The sequence below is a fragment of the Protopterus annectens genome, chromosome 12.part0, assembly GCF_019279795.1.
Source record: "Protopterus annectens isolate FY-2018-M chromosome 12.part0, PAN1.0, whole genome shotgun sequence".
NCBI lineage: Eukaryota > Metazoa > Chordata > Ceratodontiformes > Protopteridae > Protopterus > Protopterus annectens.
The window spans coordinates 1,157,039,649-1,157,054,663 of NC_056746.1; the positions used below are offsets into that span (position 1 = coordinate 1,157,039,649).

At 43.6% G+C, this 15,015-nt stretch overlaps 1 protein-coding gene across 1 annotated transcript in view; it reads right to left on the reverse strand.

The window, feature by feature from the left end:
- Positions 1-15,015, reverse strand: part of RBL1 (RB transcriptional corepressor like 1) — a 2,331,004-nt gene that overhangs the window by 300,167 nt on the left and 2,015,822 nt on the right. The gene's annotated exons all lie outside the window — the stretch shown is intronic.

The following is a 15,015-nucleotide window of genomic DNA, read 5'->3' on the forward strand; positions in this document are numbered from 1 at the left end:
AAAAAAGCATAACATGAAATGTTTAGTCACAATTCAGAAAATGCAGCTTTACAAAAAAAGGAAAAAAATAATAAATTATAAGTGGCGATGCTAAATCTGCATTCCTATGGAATTTCAATGTGCTAAATATTATTCATTTAAAATGCAAAAGAACAGTTACTGCATTACAACCAACTCAGAAATCATCAAGCTGGTGTGGTGGAGGTGCCTATGTGCCCTACTAACCACCACACCCCTCAAGAAATAACACTGATTTATTACTATATTATTAATTTGCTAAATAAGTGATATAATAATATATGCTTTTCTGAATTACGGGAAAGTGAAAAGTAGCTGTTGGTAGAAAACAATTCTAGCTTTGAGCTTTTCTGTATGAGGACAGAGTGAGGGTAACCCTAAGCTGGCAAGAAAAGCCATCTCACAGAAAAAGTGATGTATTTAGAAGACAAATATTATCTAAACGATAAGGAATCCTCCTTCATCAGTCCTTAGAGCAATGGAAAGTCACCAGAGTAAAGCCGGTTTCCTCTCAGTATCACGGATATCAGCACAATACTCAGTTGTAAAAAATGAGAGCAGCATGAACAAACTTCTGGCCTTTTTTAGAGCAAGCATATCCAACAGTTGTGGGAAAGATGTTGAATAAAGGCAATAAAGGCAATGTCAACTAAGGCTTTCTTCAAATAAAGCCTGCATAAATAATCCCAGGAAACTAAGAAATCCCTGTAGGATGAACCTACCCCAAGAAGCGGAATTTAGCTTCTGCTGGGTGTATAAGTTCTATACCAAGTCAACAATGGAGGTGAAAGAGATCACAAACAAATGGGGAGAAAAAGTTGGAAGGAGCTCTTAGCAGTGAAGATATTTTTTGAATATCTACAGTCATGGTAAGTAACCTCACACAACTGAACTTTGTTCAACCTAAGGATTACTGCTGTAGTACAGCACTAATAGTTACTAGGGCAACCTAACCCTAAACTAGGGAGAAGGCTACAGCATATGCCTTACAGAAGTGCAGAGGTGAAACCTGTCATGCTTCTACATAGTACTTTGAGTTCACAGCATTTAGGAAAAAAAAAAAAGTGTGAATGTTGGTCCAGCAACAGCAGCAAGTTTCACGGACACTTTCAGCTGAGATGCTTCAAAAGAATGAAACAGTAGTTGTGTCTATCACAATGGAGTGAGACTCTACTTAAGAGTCTGGTACTTTCCATGGAGTTCACAGCAAAATATGATATAGTTAGCTAATTACTTAGACAAGCCCTGTTTGGACACAGGTTTAACTTGCTTTAATCGCATAAAAGAGTTGTCTGACTACTGAAAATCCTTAGTTCCGCTTGTTTAACATCTTATAACAATGTGCAGAATTCTGTGTAGCTCTAAATGAGGTTTAAAAGAAGGCAGGACTTAAGCGACTCATGTAAAGTTTACTGTAAATAACTGGGTAGATAAGTGACCAAAGTGGAAACTATGCACTCTCCAGCCAAGGCCGGACTAACTGGTCAAGAGGAGAAGGTCACCACCTGCACCACACCACATGGAACACATAGCCCTCCAGAACACCCACTATTACAGCTCTCACATAAAAACATAAACCACACACCCACCTTCATGAAGGCTCTCAATAGAAATTTACCCAAACAGCAGAGACCACCAAGACAAAAACGCACTCAACCACCACAACACAGCACAAACCACAGGACACATAACTCACCTCCACAGTGTGCCCCTCGACCTAAGCCCCTAAGGCTAAACACCTTGCCCAATACACTAATCATAGGTGACTCAATAGTGAGGCACACAGATGTCCCACTCACTAGGTTGAATAAGGAGAAAGTAACAGTCAACTGTCTATCAGGTGCCAGAATCCGACACATAATACACACATTCAGGTCACTCCACAACAAGTACAAGTATGACTCTGTCATTGTCCATATGGGTGTGAATGATCTGAGACGCACCTCCCTGGACTACTTGAAAAGAGACATGGTGGAGATCTCGGATTATGTGGCCCAGGGAGATATGACACAAGCCCTGAGCAGTATCCTACTGTCACTCAGAATGATACCGCAGTACAAACAAAAAATGATTGACTTCAACAATTGGCCATGTTTCTGGTATCATTCTAAGGGGATCCAGCATGTCTGCTTGGGATGACATGACTGACAGACCTCAATGCTTTGCCAGAGATGGCCTGCATCTGTCTCCACTGGGTTTCCGGGTACTGGCTAAGGCTCTTGCCACCCCTATAGTGCCTTTTTAGGCAGTGTTCCAAAGACCAAATTACCACTGTAACAGCTATAAATAAATGCAATCTGAGGGTCACGCTGCTCAGCGCTAGCAGTCTAAATCTCAAGATGCACTCACTCGAAGCACTCCTCAAAATGGAGAACATCGACATTTGCACAGTAACAGAGACCTGGTTTAAAGCAGCAGAGAGCACGCCTGCACTATCAGCTATAACTCATTCCACACCTTTCGGCCCCAAAACATGGACCAAAGCTCCAAAGTCGGTGGTGTCTCCATATTCATAAAGGATATGCACACCTTCAGACTAGTAGCGCAGCATAATGCATCTGAGATACTTCAGGTACAACTAACATTGGGTAAGACAGTGATCCAGGTCATAGCTTGCTATAAGTTCCCAACCATGTCCCTAGACTCTCACTCCACATTCCTAAGCACTCTGGAATTTATCAAGGCCCAACCCAACATTCTCTTACTAGGAGACTTCATATACCCCTCAATCAACTGAGAAACTACTCAAGTACCAATACACTGGCCCAACGCTTCCTGGAATGCATCAATTCCAATGCCCTGAACTAGTTCACTCTGATCCCCACTAGAGGAAGCAACATCCTTGACCTGATTATTACTAACATGGGCGACCGTTGCTCTACACCAATAGTCAATCCCCCCCTGGTCAGATCAGACTATAAACTAATCACCATGGAAATCCACATCTCGCCCACACCTCCCGCAAAGGTAACCACCTTTAAAACTTCTCCAAAGCTGACTTTGGACTCCTAAAAACAGAGGTGGCTAACTTCACGGCAGCCATGGCTGCATGACTGCCGAATCATACACCAATGCACTGTATGAACATGTACACAAAAACAGAACCAAGACGCTCTCCTCCAAAAAAAGGAAGCCAATCTGGTGGTCCCCTGCCACTAATAAACTCTACAACAGAAGGAAGAAACTGCAGAAAAAGGTGAAGTCCCAAGACTGGAAAAACTCCCTTATTAATCTCAACAAAAAGTTGAGATCCCTCATCAAATCCTCTAAAGCCAGCTATGAAGGCAGAATTGCGGCAGACACTAAAAACAATCACAAAGCCTTCTATAGCTATATCAAGAACCTCCACAGCAATACCCAGATTTGCTCTGAGATACTGCACAATGATACCTCCTATACTCAGCCGACAGATATTGCCAACATACTGGCCGACAGATTCATTGCCAACTTTACCCCCCCCCCCCCCCAAAAGGACCAATCACAATACCGGAAGAATGCCAAGCACCCAGCATTACTGCAGCACAGGTTAAAGCTGCATTGTCCAAGGCCAAGACTACAGCTTTCATGGAACCCGATAATATCCCTGCTGCGTTCTACATGAACTACAAAGCGAACTGGCACCACATGTGTGTGCCCTGTTCAGTCACAGTCTCACCTCAGGCTTTGTCCCTACCGAATGGCACACTGCTACAGTCACCCCTCTCCATAAAGGGGGAGCAACTACAGACCCTGGGAATTATTGCTCCATTAGCCTGAGAAGTCTGATATGTAAAGCTATGGAGCGCATCATCATGGACCTGATTAACAAAGATAGAGGAAATCTCCAAACTCTAGACCCCACTCAATTTGGCTTTGTGAAAGGAAGATCATGCCTGCTCAACCCGGTTGACTTCTTTGAGTCAGTCACCAGGGTTGTGGATGAAGGTAAGGCAGTGAATACAGCCTACCTAGATCTGACTAAGGCCTTTGATACCATTCCTCACTTGGGAATTATTGATAAAAATCACCAAACTAGGCATCAGCCCCTCTATCACTAGGTGGGTTGCAAACTGGCTCATAGATAGAGCACAGAGTGTGAAAGTAGCAGACTCCAAGTCAGACTGCCGACCAGTCATGAGTGGAGACCCACAGGGATCGGTCCTGAGTCCTCTCCTGTTCGGCATCTACTTCTCAGAAGTCCAGGCCAACACAAAGGGACTCTGGCTGACCAAGTTCGCAGATGACTGCAAGCTGGGAACCATTATTAACTCCACAAGTGATGCATACATCATACAGAAAGGCCTCATTGAGACCAATGACTGATGTCAAAACCATGGACTTAAGCTTAACGCCAAAAAATGCGTCATCATCCCTTTTGGTAAAAACTCAGTTCCCACTAATTACCACATCGATGGGAGCCCACTCAACACTGAAGGCGTTATAACAGATCTGGGGACGCAGGTTGACAGCAACTTCTCCTTTGACCACCACATTGCCACTGTGGTCAGAAAGTCCTTCTATGTGGCACATATCGTTACCAAGGGTTTTGCATCCAGGAAGAAAGAGGTCATCATCTCTCTCTACTCTTCCCTCATTAGACCAATCATCGAATATAATGCCCCATTTGGCATGTACCTCACTAGACACCTGCAACAGCTGGAGAGGCCACAGAAGTACCTCACAAAGAGGATCATAGGCATTAAACAGATGTCCTACACGAACAGACTCAAAAGACTCCAACTATTCTCTGTCTTATACCGCCTGCTTAGAGGTGATCTCTGTTTGACTTACAAAGCCAGGTCTGACCCAGCTCTGTTAGAAATCCTACATCTAAAGAAATCCCAATTCCTCCAAACCATACGCTCCAGACACCTTAACCTTATTACCACAATCAACAGAACATGCTATAGAGACAGGTTCCTCACCCAGAGACAGCCCATACTTTGGAATAGACTTCCCATACATGTCAAGCAGAGCACCTCGCTGACCCCCTTAAAGAGAAATCTTGACGAGTGGATGGGTAATAGAAAATTCATCCCAGGCATCACTCCAGTGGCTCTACTGGATAGAGGCACTGGGAACTAACGTCGGGCAGCACAATGCCAGGGGACTTCTATGGGCTCAGCTTGTAAAGTTTCCAGGGCCATTAGCCTAGTACACACCTATGAACCTATGTATAATGTTTGTAACTGGGAGTGTGTCAGTATGGTTTGCGATATAAAATGCTTGCAACCAGGATTGTGTCGGTGGGGTGTGTTTTCATTTATATAAAAGTATGGTTGCCTATGTCATAAGTGATGATTTAAAAAAGCTGTTTCTTGTTTAAAAAAAAAAAAAAAAAAATGTGCAGAATTCTTTTCCCCTTTCTTCTGTGAATGGAATAAAGAACAGATAAATGAATGGTTTTGCACAAGGCCAATTCCAAAACCACTCTGGCATGAAGAGGTTGGTCAGAAGAGCCACCATATCTTTCTGGAAAACTATACTGGGGTTCCTTAAACATAAAGGCTTGTAGCTCAGAGATGCTTCTTGCCGAAGTGATAACCATTAGAAAAAATGTATTCCAGGAAAATAATTTAAATGAGGAGAGACAATAAGCTTTAAAAAACAAAACTTATGTCCCAAGGAGGGGGAATGGGTGCAACTAGAGGGAAATGATAATCACTTCCTCTTAGGAAGAATGGTAAAGTAGACTGTGAGGAAATCAAAAATGGGTTCCTTTCTAGTCCCTCTCCACTGTCTCAGCGGTGGTGAGGCAAAAAGGCCCATGAAAGGCAAAACAGTTCCCCACATTGAAAGGTAGATGCCTACACTGCAGCAGTGGTCCTAATATTTGAGTATTTACTATTATGCCGAGTACACTCACAAAACAGCCACTATGCTTGTTATAAGGATTACTACTACAGTTTAAGTAAGTCCTTATCTAATAAAAGAATACTAAAACAGTTAGCCAGTCTAAAGGTAACCTGAATACAGATGAAGGAGAAGCTTCCTTCAAGCCCCATAGGAAGGACTGCAGTAGCAAACTCCTGGACCTGGACAGTATTACAGATTGTAGAGTTTGCAAAAAGTGAACTGTGGCTTACACAGCTGCCTCATTATTACTGGGACCTGATAAATTACTGAAGAAAACTGCAGTGGTTGTGCCAGTCTGCCAAGTACGATAGTACAGAGGATGGTGGTAGGCAATAAGGAGCGCAACAGTGAATATACAGAAACTTTTACAGTCCAAGTAAGTTCCTACACAACTGTACTATGGTCACTATAATACTCCCTACTACAGTCATAAATTCTGTGAACATGAGGACTAGATGAGTATCTGGCTCTGAATGGGTTACTAGGAGAGTAGATCCTCAATGACAGTCATGGAAAAACCTGATCTGGCCCTGGATGCAAAACCTAAATTGTAATGTACAGAAACGGTGTGGTCAGAAGAACAGGTTACAGCTTCCACAATGGACTAAGTACTGACCCCCCCCCCCAAGGAATGTTGTGATACCTGCTGCGGCTCTACTGAAAAGGGTCTTGGAATGGAAGGAGAAGTGAAACAAACACACTGAGCCAGCCATTTTGACAAGGCCAGTTTATTAAAAAGCTTTCTCCTTCCAGCACCCTTGCAAAAAATAATCAAACAACTGATATGAATTTCTGACTTCTTCAGTCCTGTCCAAATAAAATCTCAGCTTCTTCTGAACATACAAAGAATTTAAGTTTATTTACCCTTTGTTCCATATGTTTGGAAAAAAGGGAGGTAAACAGTGTGATTCAAATACCTTAAGCATGAAAAAAGAAGTTATGTACTTACCATAGCATTCCATCTGTGCTGTACACTTTCATTTATCCTTGACATATGGGGTTTGAGTCCAATACAGGAACAGACTCAGATGTTGCTTCAGCTCGCACGGGCCATAAACCCTCCAGCTTCACCGCTACCCACAATCTTTCTCTCCCAGTTACCTGAGTGTTTGCAGATTAGATATAAAAGTCACAGACAAGCAAGCCTTAATGGAAACCATATCTGCTATGCTTTAATGATTACAATAAGTTATATGTACATTATCCGTACCACCAAAGGGTCTTCAAAGACCAGGGGATGTTGGGGGAGGGGGGGGGGTCAATCATAAATGAAAATGGACAACACAGATGGAATGGTATGGTAAGTACATAACGTCTTTATCTGATGATGTCAAATTTCATTTTATCCTTTGCTACCTTAGACACTGGGAGGACTCATGGAAGGACATGCCTGAGCACCACTGAACCAAAGGATGCTCTTCCCCTAGAGACCAAATCCAATTTGTAATGAGTAATAAAAGTATGGGAAGAAGCCCAATTTGCTGCTGCACATATATCATCCATTGAAGCCGTTGATTGCAAAACTGCTGAAGTGGCTACAGATCTTGTAGATTGGGCCTTAACAGGCCTATGCAAATCAATTTTCTTCTTGTTATAGATGAAGGATATACAATCCTTGAGCCATCTTGGCTATGGTCACCTTGCTGACTGGTTTACCAAACCATGCCCTTGAAAAAGAGACAAACAGTTGGTCAGATTTTCTTTTGTCTTTTGTTCTGTGAAGATAAAAATGTAATTCCCTGGGAACATCTAACAAATGCAAATAGTATTCACCTTTGTTAGTAAATTGGGAAAGAATACTGGTAAATTAATAGTCTGATTGATATTAGACTATGACACTACCTTAGACAGAAAAGTGGGATTTGTCCGTAAGGAAACTCTGTCTTTGTGAAAAATCAGATAAGGTGGTCTACATGATAAGGCTTAATTTCTGAAATCCTTCTGGCAGAGGTTATTGCCACCAAAAATAAAGTTTTCCATAACAAATATTTTAGATCACAGTCTGCAGATGGTTCGAAGGGGGAATGTGCAATTTTGTAACACTAGATTTAGATCCCAAGGTGGAGTAGGATCCTTAAAAGGAGGTTTCAACAAAAGTGTCCCTTTTAAAAAAAGACTTATAAAGTTAATGAGAAACTAAGGAACGTTCTTCCAAACCATCATGGAAATTTGAAATTGCTGCTAGCTGAATTCTAATGGTAGATGGGCAAGCTCCTGGACTGAAAAAGTACAGTTTTGTACCTACCATAAATGTAGATGTTCGAGGATCCACATTGCTGCAGTCCTAACTATTGGGTAGTCCGTTGTCCCAGTCGGCCCGAATACCAAAGTATATGGCTGACGTCGGTCAAGGCGCATTAGACTGACGTCAGTACGTCAGGGTACTAATGCGCATGACCGACGTCATATCCTCAGTCTTTTCTTGCCCCAGATGTCAGAAGACCCTAAAAAGACAAGGCCAAAACCAAAAACTCCAAACATTCCTGCACCAAAAATATGTACAATATATACAAAATTACCAGAGTATAACCTCACCTACACAACCACCCCTAAACACAGAGGGACGGAGGGAGGGTAAATTGGACTGCAGCAATGTGGATCCTCGAACATCTACATTTATGGTAGGTACAAAACTGTACTATGTTCTTCATTCCACATTGCTGCAGTCCTAACTATTGGGTAGAATCCCAAAGCAGAGGTAAGGAGGCTGGCAAATCACAAGGAAGCAGGAGCTGACAACATGCCTTGCAAAATAGCTGTGGCAAAACCAGCCCTAGATTTAGAGTAGAGAGGAAGGTGATAATGCTTAGAGAAAGTATGCACTGAACTCCAAGTAGCTGCCTCCAAAATATCCTTAGTTGCCACCCCTTAGAAATGCTGTTGAAGTGGCAGTAGCCCTAGTGGAATGAGGCCTAATCCCAGCTGGAATCTCCTTGCCATGATGGGAATAACAAAATGCAATGCAAAACCCAATCCACTTAGAAATAGTTTGTTTTGACACAGGCTTGCCCTGAGAACTCAAAGCAAAAGAAACAAACAACTGCTGAGACTGCCTAAAATCCTTAGTCCTGCTTAAATAATAACGCAATTGCCTGTGTACATCTAAAGTGTGCAAAATCTTTTCCCCTTTATTTTGGGGATCTGCATAAAAGTAGGCAAATGAATAGTTTGGTTTAAAGCCACACTAGAAACCACCTTAGGCATAAAGGAAGGATTAGTGCGTAATGATACCCTATCCTTATGAAAATCAAAAAGGCTCTACCGCCATAAGGGCCTGCAATTCAGAAACCCTTCTTGCAGAAGTAATGGCCAACAAAAAGCAGTCTTCCATGACAAGTATTTCAATTCAGCAGTAGCCGCAGGCTCAAAAGGTTGTAGAGTAAGTTTCTCCAACACAAAATTGAGATCCCAAGCAGGAGTACGAGCTCTACGTGGGGGTCTTATATTCTTTGCCCCTCTAAGAAATTGCTTGAACAAAGGATGATGGTGGGTCACAATCATAGTGAGCTGAAATTGCTGCAGCATGAATCTTAATGGAAGAGAAAGACAAACCTTTGTCCAATAAATCAGTAAGATATTGAAGAGCCACACTCAAATTAGGCTCAGAAATCTCCAAATTGTTTGCTGCACTCCAAAATAAAAATCTCTTCCATTTTTCTGCGTACACTTTCCTTGTACTAGGTCTTCTGGCTTCCATAATCACATTTAAAACTTGTTGAGGAAGTTGAGACCTGCTGTGTTTCAAAACAGAATATGCCAGGCTGTTAGATGAAGAGAGTGAAGCTTGACATTGAGCAGGTGACCTTCCCTCTGAGACAACAGGTGTGGAATCAAAGGTAAAGGCCATGGAGGCTTCCTTACCAGACTCCTCAGTAATGGGTACCAGTGTTGCCGAGGCCAATCTGGAGTTATTAAAATCATCCTTGGCTTGTCTTGTCTGACCTTTAGGAGCACCTTTGGGAGAAGAGGCAAAGGTGGAAAGGCATACACATGAAGATTTTTCCAACTGAAAGAAAGAGCATCCACTTTCCAAGCTGTGTGATGAAACCTCTTTGTGCAAAACTTTGGCAGCTGGTGGTTTAGTGGAGAAGCGAACAGATCTATGTCTGGAGTTCCCCATGACACTGTCAATTTTCGAAATACATGAAGATCCAGTTTCCACTCGTGGGGATCCATGATTTGTCTGCTTAACACATCTGCTAAGGAGTTCTGTGCTCCCGGCAGAAACCTTGCCTGAAGAGTTAGTTGCAAGCTGAGCGCAGTCTCCCATAAAATCATTGCTTGCCTGCACAACGGGTAAGAATGTGTTCCCCTTGTTTGTTGATGTACCACATGACAGTTGTGTTGTCTGTTAGAATCAACACCTGCCCTGGAAGAAGTAACTCCTTGAAAGCCATTAATGCAAACTGGACTGCTAACATCTCTTTCATGTTGATATGTAGATGCTGTAGTCTGGCAGGCCACTTGTCTTGTATCCACTTTCCATTTAGATGAGCTCCCCAAGCAATGTCTGAGGCATCTGTCGTTAGAATCTGACTCGCCTCTGGCCGGGTCACAGAGAGTCCCTTGTTTAGGTGACATTCCTGAGCCCACCACAAAAATTCCTTTTGAATGCAAGGTATTATTTGAATGACAGTGTCCAAATCCTGGCAGTGCTGTGTCCATACATTTTGAGATACCATTGCAGCTTCCTCATATGCAGTTTGGCATTGGGAAGCACCAGAATACAAGATGCCATGAACCCTAAGGCTTGAAGGACTGTCCTTGCAGTCAGCCCGGACTGAAGAGATAGTTGATGGAAGTAACTGGAAAGATTCTTTTGTTTGTCCGGGGTTAAAAAGGCCATCTGGGCTGCTGTATTCAGTCTCACACCCAGAAAGCACATGTCTTGAGAGGGTACTAGACTGGACTTTATTTCGTTCACAGAATACCCTAGGCATCTTAGCACTGCTATCACAAATTCCAAATGCTGTAAAGGTCTTCCTTTTCTTGAGCCAGAATCAGGCAGTCGTCCAAGTAAGGATAGATTTGAATTCCTTTTAGCCTGAAGTAAGCTATCACTGGAGCCAGAACCTTTGTGAATACTCTGGGCGCAGTAGATAAGCCCAAGGGCAATGCAGAGAACTGATAATGAGAATTTCCAGCTCGAAACGCAGATACTTCCTGCAACTTAGTCTGATAGGCACATGAAGGTAAGCTTCCTTGAGATCTAAAGTTACCATCCAGTGATCTTTGCCCAGCAGAGGTAAAAGCTGTTGTAACGTCAACATTTTGAACTTGGGAATGTCCAGATAAGTGTTGAGGAGAGATAAATCCAAAATTGGTCTCCACGTGTTCCCCTTCTTCGGTACTAGGAACAGGCGAGAATAAAATCCTAGGCCCCTTTCTGGCACAGGAACTGGCTGAATGGCCCCTATTTGGAGCAACAGAGAAATTTGCTTGTGAGCCTCTTTTCTTTGTAGAGGAGGAGTGTCTGGCATGCCTTTGAAAGGAGGCAAGGTATGGAAGTAAAACCTGTAACCGTGGTGAATGATATCCAAAACCCATTTGTCTTGGGTAATTAAATCCCAATTTTCTTTGAAAAGAGCCAGCCTTCCTCCCAAAGGTGCTGCCAGGCGAGAATGTACTGGCAGCTGAAAAGGTAGGTCATTGGGTCTGTTTACGAAAGGACTGACCCCTGCCCTCACCAGAAGACTGAGCAGGTGAACTCCCTGTTCTAGGCCTAAAAGAACCTTGAGCCCTGCCCCTACCACGTCTAGACCTACCCCTAGACTGGGAATCATAAGCAGGATATGTCCATCCCTTAGTAGGCCAATTTCTACTAAACTTCGGAGGCTGAACCTGCAAAAATCCTTAACAGTTTGCATAGACTTAGCCTTGTCCTCCATTTTCTTTAAAACTGCTTCCACAGGCGAACCAAACAACACATCAGACTGTAAAGGAGCATCCAAAATCCTTGTTTTAACATGCTCAGCTAAATTCTGATGCCTCAACCAGGCGTGCCTACGAAGAACAGAACCAGTGGCAGCCACCCTCGAGGAGGCCTGCACAGCATCAAAACCACACTGCAAGGAATGCTTACCCACCTGTTCAGACACATGAACTAAATCCTGCAACTCTTTACACTCAATACCTTCTGCCAGAGCATCCACCTTAAGACTTCAATTGTGAAAGGAGATAATTCTGATATTTTAACATGTGAAACTGACAATTCAACGCCCTCATGGCTAAAGTGGAAGAAGTATACACTTTCTTTCCCCACCTATCCAAAGCCCTTGCCTCTTTATCAGGAGGAACAGGATTTTTAACAACAGAAGCCTTCACACCTTTAGGCCCCTGAGAGACAGTTTCCGGGTCTGCCCTAGGACTCTTAAAAAGATACTTATGAGCTTCAGGCACCCTATAGTACCTATCCGGTTTAACTGGGGCAGGAGGCAAAGAGTCAGGATTCAGGAAGCCTGTGCAAAACATCTTCCACCACATTCAGAACAGGAGGTATAGCTAAAGGCCTATGCTGGGGTAAAAACAAGAATTCCCTAAGCCTCTTCCTGGAATCAGAGAAATCTTGACCTTCCCATTTAAAATGCTCCCTCATGGAATGCAGAGTCTCTGAAAATGAAAAATCCTCAGGAGGAGAAGCTGAAGGAGTAGAATCATCCACATCAGAATCAGAATAAGGAGGATACTCCTGCAAGTCTTCAGCCGAAGACTCAGAAGCCTCGAACATTGCTCAAAACTCTCAAACTCAGGTTCCACCCTAGGCCTCTTATCAGGAGGGGGCATAGAACCTCTAATCATAGTAATCAAATCCTCTGCCATTTTAAGCATATGTTTCTTAGGCAAAGACCCTGAAGCACTAGGAGAAACCCCCACTGAAGCTAAACTAGGCCTGCCTCTCAAAGAAGCCTTGGAAACAGAAGGGGAGGCTCTAACCACCTTAGGAAGAGAGGGAAGAACAGCCACCTGAGAAGCCCCTTCAGCCTGGCCTACTTCCTGAGAGGACACATCCTGTAACAGTAAAGTCGCTCCCTGAGACTCCAAAGAAACTCCTGGCAGAACCTCCGGCTCCACTGAGCCTTCTAAAGAACCGACGTCCGGGACTGTCGGTTCTTCCACTCTAAACTTTGTTGCTTTGTCCTTGCGTTTTTGGCGAAGCGGCCGGAGCATCCGGCGGCATTTTATAATTACAACGCTTCCCAAAACTAACCTGGCACAGTCTAACCTTCTCTTAATAGTGCGTTTGTTAAATCTAGCACAAGAGCGGCATCCAACAACGTCGTGCTCAGGCCCTAAACAAGGTATACACAAAGTATGGTAATCCCTATGAGGTATCTGTTTCCCACAAGAAATACAGTTATTCACTTTTTCTGACATCCGGTTAAATACTGAGGCAAGAAAAAACCAAAATATTCCCCAACGGGGTACTTAGCCAACTTTGATTCGGTCTGAAACTCTGACTTCAGAAACTTTCAGAACGCCAACCTGCACTCGCAAAACTGCTTCTGCATCGGACCATGCGGCAAAAAAGACTGAGGATATGACGTCGGTCATGCGCATTAGTACCCTGACGTACTGACGTCAGTCTAATGCGCCTTGACCGATGTCAGCCATATACTTTGGTATTCGGGCCGACTGGGACAGCGGACTACCCAATAGTTAGGACTGCAGCAATGTGGAATGAAGAACATCAGAAGCTAAGAAATCTAAAGTATTTATCAATAGATGCAGAAAAGGGGTCAATATCCCTCTGATGAGCCCAAAAGGTAAACCTCTTCCATCAGCTAGTATGGAGTTTACGGTTGGAAGGCTTATGAGAAGCTAGGGGAATGTGATGTACTGAGGAAGAAAGGTTCACCTGACAATTAATGGAAATGGAGGAACCATGGTGTCGGCTTGAGGTTCAGAATGTCTGGATGAACTAATCCCACTGGATGGGGCAGAAGGTCTGGAGCAGGGTCCAGAGTCCGAGGTAACTGAATCAGATAAGGCCAAAGAAAGGGGAACCATATCTGTCGAGGGCAACAAGGTGCAATGAGGATTACTTTGCTCTTCAGCCTGAATGCTTTCTGTAAGAAGTTTGGAATTAGAAGTATCAGGGAAAGGCATTTAAGAGTCCAGAGGGCCAAATGAGGAGAACAGCGTCTTTTGGTGACTTCCCTGGAGTGGGGATCAGGACAAAGTATTTCCCGTACTTGTTGTTCAGGGGAGAGGCAAACAGGTTGCAACAAGGCTGGCCCCATTGATGGAAAATCCTTTCATAGGTTGGTACTAGGCTATCAGCCCTAGGGCCTATACAAGCCTAGCCAGAACAATTCCCTGGCTATTTTTTCCCACACTATTTACTTCCCTGGACCCCTGTCTAGCAGGGCGACTGACATAATCCCCGGGGTAATTTCCTTTCTCCCATCCAATCGTCAAGGTTCCTTTTGAAGAGGACCAAAGAGGCACTCTGCTTGACATGTATGGGCAATCTATTCCAGAGTCTGGGGAGTCTCTGGGTCAGGAAACTATCCCTCCAGCATGTTTTGTTTATTGTGATGACAAGGTTTAGATCCCTGGAGCGTGTGGCTCTGAGGGATTGGGATGTCTTTAAGTGTAGCATGTCCAACAGCTCTGGGTTTGACATGGCCTTGTATGTTAAGCAGAGATCGCCTCTGAGTAGACGATATGCGACAGAGTATAGCTGGAGTTTTTTAAGGCGGTCAGCGTAGGGCATCTGCTTTAGGCCTGTGATTCTTTTTGTGAGGTATTTTTGCGGCCTTTCCAGTTGTTGCAGATGTCTTGAGAGGTACATACTAAACGGGGCGTTGTAGTCTATAATGGGTCTAATGAGGGATGAGTACAGTGGGACAATAACCTCCTTTTTTCTGGATGAAAATCCCTTAGTGATGAGGTGTACCACACAGAAGGATTTCCTGACTGTTGTGGCGATGTAGTTATCGAAGGTGAGACCACTGTCCACCTGTGTCCCTAAGTCTCTTATCACACTTTCGGTGTTTAGTGTACTGCCACCTATATGGTAATGCACAGATACATGTTTTTTTCCCAAAGAGGATACCTATACATTTCTTGGCATTGAACTTGAGCTCATGGCTCTGGCACCAAGCATCTGTTTCTGTAAGGCCCTTTTGTAGAGTATCCACATCATTTGGGGATTCAATA